Source organism: Aythya fuligula, chromosome 22 (genome assembly GCF_009819795.1).
Source record: "Aythya fuligula isolate bAytFul2 chromosome 22, bAytFul2.pri, whole genome shotgun sequence".
NCBI classification, from domain to species: Eukaryota; Metazoa; Chordata; class Aves; order Anseriformes; family Anatidae; genus Aythya; species Aythya fuligula.
In genome coordinates this window covers 5,528,468-5,534,622 of record NC_045580.1, presented here as the reverse complement: position 1 = coordinate 5,534,622, position 6,155 = coordinate 5,528,468, and positions in this window count along the sequence as shown.

Sequence of the window (6,155 nt, the reverse complement as noted above, 5' to 3'; positions counted from 1 at the left end):
CCCCGCTGCTGGCTCGGCTCCAAGCAGCCTCCCAGTCTCACGAGCCCGGAGCTGAAGGAAACAGGGTGCCTGCTGGAAGGGAAAAGGGCTTCGAGGTGATGCTCGCCCCCGTTCGAGCGGGCAGCCCTCTCCTTGGCGGGTCTCCAGCTCGTGCCTGGGGCTTTAGACGCACGCACGGAGTCTGGGGCAAAAAGCTTGGAGCTGTTGGGCTGGAGCAGATGCGGCAAGGTCAGCTGTGAGCTGCAGCCCCGGTGCCAGGGCTGGGTGCTTTGCTCTGGCGTCTGGCTCGGCTCTGCCCTGCGCAGCTGCGAAGGACAAAGTTCACCATTCCAGGTCCTCCTCAGGGCCCTCCTGGGAGAAGGGAAACGCATTTCTTTCTGCTGCGGTGGGAAGATTTGCTCCTTGGGTGCAGCAAGTGAGGCCGTGGAGCTCTGCCTCCCGAGATTTGGGAGGCCTGGCTGCAGGAAACACCCTGAAAAGCGGCGTTTTGGTGGGTTTGGTCGCCTGGTGGTGCTGCACCAGGGTCCTGTGTTTGGCACAAGCAAGCAGGGAGGTAGCTCCAAGCCCGAGTGATCCCCCAGCACCCCGGTCACCGAGTGCCCTGACTGCAAGGAGTTTCTGGGGTCAGATATCTCCGGAGATGAGTGCGGAGGAGCTGGGGAATGGGCTGGAAGAACTGAACGGAGAGGGCACAGGGCGACGCAGCAAACGGCGCCGGGCTGTGATCTCGGGGAAAGCCCAGAAGGAGGGCTGAGGTGTGTGGAGTAGTGAGAAGCGAAGGTAGAGGATGAAAGGGGATTCAGTAGCTCTGAGTGTAAAGGCAGGGCTGGAAGAAGGAGCTGGAGGGATTGCAGGTGGGACATGAAAACAGCGGCTTGGAAAGACAGAAGAAGTGGAGCCGGTGGGGAAATTTTGCCATTTTGTACCTGGATCAGAAAGAAGCGAGTGCACTTCAAAGGGATTTAGACAAGAAGGCACAAGCCTTTGTTTGGAGGGAGACGGCTCCACTTCGCTGTGACAGCCTCAGTGGCGGAGGGGTGCCGAGGCACAGCCGGCCCCCCTGCCAGCCCGGAGAAAGCGCGGCGCTGGGAGGAGAGGGAGCCGAGATGCTGCAGGAAGCATCGTCCGCACAGGTGATCCGGGGCTGCTGCGTGGCAGGAGCGAGACAGCAAAAGCCCTGCCTCTGCATGTGAGCCAGCTGGGCTCAGGCCCAGCACCCGGCAGGAAGTGACTGAAGAGATAAGGGAGCCCGGGCAGGCGGTGTTTAAAGCCTCCCCTCGCCAACGGGAGCACCCGAGGGTAGATCCTGGTGCTCAGGCAGAGCTGGGAGCCGGGAGGTGCCACGTGGCGCTGCTCGCTGCGTCCCCGAGGAGAGCAAAGAGGGACAGGGGGTGGCAGCCCGGCACTGGGTGGCACAAGGGGTGTCTGGGACCTTCCCCTGAACCCTAAAGGGTGCCACGAAGCTGGGTTTACCCTGCCTGTGGGTCAGCTCCCCCCTGTGGGTGCTGAGCACCTGGGTAGTGCCTCGCTCGCGGCTCGGTGCCCGCAGGCTGCTCAGCAGCGCGTTGGCACAGCCGCCTGGGCTGAGGGGGAGCAGTTTGGGGCTCGGGGGCTGTGCTTCTGGGCAGCTCTCCCTCCTGAGATGGGGCAGGGAACGTTCCTGCGAGCAGCATTTTCTCCCGAGCCGGGGCTTTGCCCTCTTGCTCTGCTGGGCTCTTGGTTTTCCTCGGCTCTGGCCCGCAGCAGGACCTGGCTGCAGCAGCGCTGCGCAGCGAGGGCAGCGGCTGGGGGGGTGCTGCTCTGCAGGCTGGCTCCCCCCAGCCATTATTAGGGGATCCCTGAGGACGAGGCCCCCCCTGGCTGCTCTCCACGTCCCCATCTGGCCCTGCAGGGTGGCAGGGGAGCGCAGCAGCCGCCCTGGGAAGGGTTAAGCACGCTGCAGCTTGCGGCCGGGCGCCTCGCACCGCCTGCGCCTGCTGCAGGAGCGGGGCTGCGCAGCCTGCTCCACTTGGCGTGGGTCCCAGAATGCTTTGGAAAAGCACTGACCCCTGACCCCCAGTACAAACTGAGCCCAGCACGTGGGAGGGAGAAATTACTCCCAGACCTTCAGGCTCCAGGGTTTACAAGCTGCCTGCAATAAAGCAGCCATTTTTTTCCGACAGTTACTAAATCTCCCCTTTTAGCTCCGCTGCAAACGTCTACCGGCGCTCCCCTCCCCTGCCCCCGGCCCCCCTCTCTCCTCTCTCCTTTTCCCCTTCTTCTTTTCTCAAATCAGAAACATCTCTGGAGGTGAGGCCATCCCCTTGCCCTGGGGGCACGGTGCTGGGGATTGTCGGAGCCACCGGTGCCTGCGGTGCTGTGCCAAGCGGGTCCCCTTCCACCCGGCAGCTGTGCTCCCTGCGGGGCTGCCGAGCATCCCCCGGGGGTGTCCTGCACCTGCCGCCTCCTCCACCTCTGCTCTGACACCCTGCAAGGCTTGGTCGGAGCTGAATCCTCGTCCCGAGCTGCTCACGGGATGTGTTTCAGTGCGAATAAGCGATGTTGTCTCAGCAGCCGCGTTAGGTGACGGGGAGCCGGAACCCAAAGGTTTCCTTCGTGGCTTTTCTGATGGCTGGCACAGCTTTGGGATTTTCTGAGCCGCAATTCGGCTATCTTGAAATGGGCAGAAGAGCGCAGGGTTTGCGTTTAGATGTCATCAGCTCCTTAGGTAACTTACCCTGTCTGCGTTCCCGGCAGGGTAAGGGATTAATCTCCAGGGAGGCCGGCCAGTTTCTATGGGAGCTCACTGCGTGGGAGGCTCGTGAGGCTTCACCAGCTCGTGTTCGTAACGCCTGGCGTGATCGTCAAGTGCCAAATGCTGCTTATTCACATGTGTGATTGCATGACTACCCAGCTGTGCTGGGGCTCAGAGCTCGGTGCGTGGCAGGTACAGCGCCGAGCGTGCCAGCGTATTGCAGCGCCGCGGAGGGCGTGGGGAGCGCACGTTCGTGTTTGTGCAGCGCTTTGGGAACACGGAGTGCTCATTACAAGTGGCTGCCGTGCCACGGGCACTGTGGGATCCAGATAAATAAAACAGGAGCTGAGGTTTCAAAACAACTCCTTCCCCGCTCCCGCCCCGGCGCGCATTCCTCCGGCAGGGAGCACGTGGAGGTGGGGAAGCGCTGGCGATGCGACCTGCCAGCGAGGCCCGTCCCGAGCATCTCCCCCTCTCTCCAGCAGATGCAGAAAGCCAGGAACGATCGCCCTGGCCCTGTAGCAGCTGGCAGGTAGACAGCATTTATCCGGAGACCCTGGCTTTGGGGGCAGCCCCCAAGGTTTGGGAAGCGACGGAGCGAGGCGTGGTGCTGGGAGCCATGTGCTGCGCGTCGCAGCAGTCGCGTGGCAGCAAAGGACCCGTGCTACATCTTGCTCTTTTTACCGAGCTGCCAGACAGAATGTGACAGAGGAGCCATTTTCCGAAGCGCATGCGAGGCTGGGCTAGGATCTGCTGGACGTGCAACAAAAAAACACATTCAGCCGCATCCCCTTTCTCTCCCCTCTCTGAGAGCTTGGTTTTGTTTTTAAATCTGTATGGCAGGAGCCCAAACTGGCTGAGTCAGTCAGCTGGCTGGCCACCAGAAGTAAAAATGTGGTTTTGTCCCCTCCCTCGTTTCTCCCCCTTCCCCCCCATATTTTTTTTTTTTTCTCCTTCACTTAGCGACAGCTCCATGTATTGACAACAAACCTCTTTCTCTCTTGTCCTCTCCCCGGGGCCGGGACAAGTGGAAGCTGTTTTTTATTTTGAGAGCCAGTCTAGAGGGAAAAGGTGCGGGATGGCAGCTTGTTTGTCTGTTTTCCCTGCTGGCTGGAAGGAGGGGGAGCTGCCTGCGGAGCCGAGCCGATGGCTGCGTGCGTCTGCGTGCCAGAGGAGGCCACTCCGGCCCTTCTCCTGCTGCCTGTTTGATGGGGAAATTGAGGTGAAATGGCTCGCCCCAGGCTGTGCCATCGAGGGCTGAGTGGGAGCCCAGCCTGCTGGCACCGAGGAGCTGTGCCAGATGTGGAAATGCACCGGGGAGCTGGTGCTTCTCTCTCCTTGCCCACAGCACTAGGTACTGGGGCGATGCGGGGAGCATCGGGTCACCCGTGTGAGGATGCAGGGGTGGAAGGTTTGAGAGCCTTTGGCCACTGGTGATGTTTTTGGGCTCTGCTTCGCTCTGTTAATTCCCAGGAAGCAGCTCCCGGAGCTGTCCCCATGGCCTTTGGGGACACTTTGGGTTTTGCCACCGTCCAGGGACGTGCCCCAGCTGGCTTCCCTGTAGGAATCTCGTGTGCTCGAGATCCTTTTGGAGCCTGGCACTGGCCTAAATCGGGCACTGCAACCAGGCACAGCTCTGCGTGGGGACCCCAGTGCGCGCAGCGTGTGCAGGCATCTGCTGCTGGGGTAGCCCCAGTGCCTGGCAGGGACCTCCCGGGGGCAGAGCTGTGGGGCAGGCAGCAGGATCTGCCCCTGTCCCACCTTTTGGGGTGTCCCTGGACGCTGCAGCACCTCACGGGAGTAAACTGCTGAGCACACCGGGGGCTCCTCGGGTTGGGAACAGGTTTCAAATGGGAACAGGGAGCGCAGGGAGATTTCTTCATTTGTACGCTGATTTTTCGTATTTCAAATGCATAAATCCCAGCAAACGCTTCAGCTTGGCTCTGGCTCCCGTGTGCTCGGTGAGAGGTCTGCACAAGAGCAAGAGCAAGCAGCTGCTTGGCTGCTGTGAGCCACACGGGTGTCTGGGGAGAGCTGCGCTGGTCTGAACTAGTTCGCTGCTTCCTTGGGCAGAGAGCAGCGCTGGGTTGCAATCCATACTTCCAGGGCAGCAAAGGCAAGGCCAGGCAAGGGAGAAATCAATTTACGGGTTTTATTGCAGCAGAAAAGGGTTGTGATGGGCGCAGAAATGGAAAAGGCAAAATAAATCCTTCTGCAACAGGCTGGGCGCCGCTATGTTGTGTTCCACTGACATGAAGGGAACTTGAGGAGTCTTTGGGAGCGTGGTGGGGAAAAGTACTCGTGGGTGAGCTCCTGGGAAAGCCTCTGTGCATGTCACATGGGGGACAGAAATGAGGGAGACGATGGCAATTTCTGGGGCAGGAACTGAGCGGAGGACGATGGGTGCTGCACTTGTGCTGGGGGCTAAGCAGAGGAGCTCTGATGTTGGTGCTCCAAGGGTTTGGTCCCTGCTCCGCAGCAGATGACCGGCAGCCACCCGATGTGCATCGGTGGGACTGGGGACAAAGCTTAATTTGAAAGCAGTAAATGTTTGGGGGAGAAGAGGAGGAATGGTTTGGAAGAAGAGAAGCTAACTCGGAGTGATCCACATCAGGATGCTGAGGTGGAGACCTTTATTTTCCACCAGCTGTGGAGCCCGTGGAGCACGCGAGCTGGTAGAGGAGCGATTTTGGAAGTGGTCGTGGGTAACTGTTTGACCAGGACTGCTGCAAACCCAAAGCTCGTCAGTTCTACGCTGAAAATGCATTTGCAGCCTGATCACTGGAGACAGCTTTTAGAAACCTGCTTTGATCCTGGCTGCTCAGCTCTTGGCTTCTGGTTTTGCTGGAGAGAAGGAAACGACCCGCCAGTTCCACGTCCTGGTCGGCGTTGTTGCCTGGTTGGGGATTGCAAACCCATGGGGATCCTGAAATCCCGTGGCCCTTTCTGGGTGAAAAAGGGGGAAAAAAATCCTGCTGTACTGCAGCTCCTCGAAGCCCAGAGGCTGCCTTGGAGCTGTCGGTGGCGCTTCTCCACGCAGTGTCATCTTAGCGTGGGGGGGAAGCATCCCCGAGGGACTCCTTAACTTCCACACCTGCTTCTGCTCTGCTCCCCAGGCGGCTGACCAGAGTTTGGCACAGCCTGTTTCTAACCTAATCACCAGGAAAAATGCTTGTAACAAGGTCTGACCTGTGGGCAAACTTTTAAACAAGCACAAACTCGTGCATCAAATCGATACCTGGATCAATTTTTTTTCCCCCTCTGTCAGAAATGGAGTATGGCTGAGTTGACTCAGCCTGCTGAGGTGGTTTACCAGCAAAACTCCACGCCGAAGCCTAAAACGAAGAGCTGGAGTTCAAAGATGTTCCCGTGTACGTTGGCATTGGAGTTTGAGGTGTACCTCCACTTCAGGCTTCTTGGA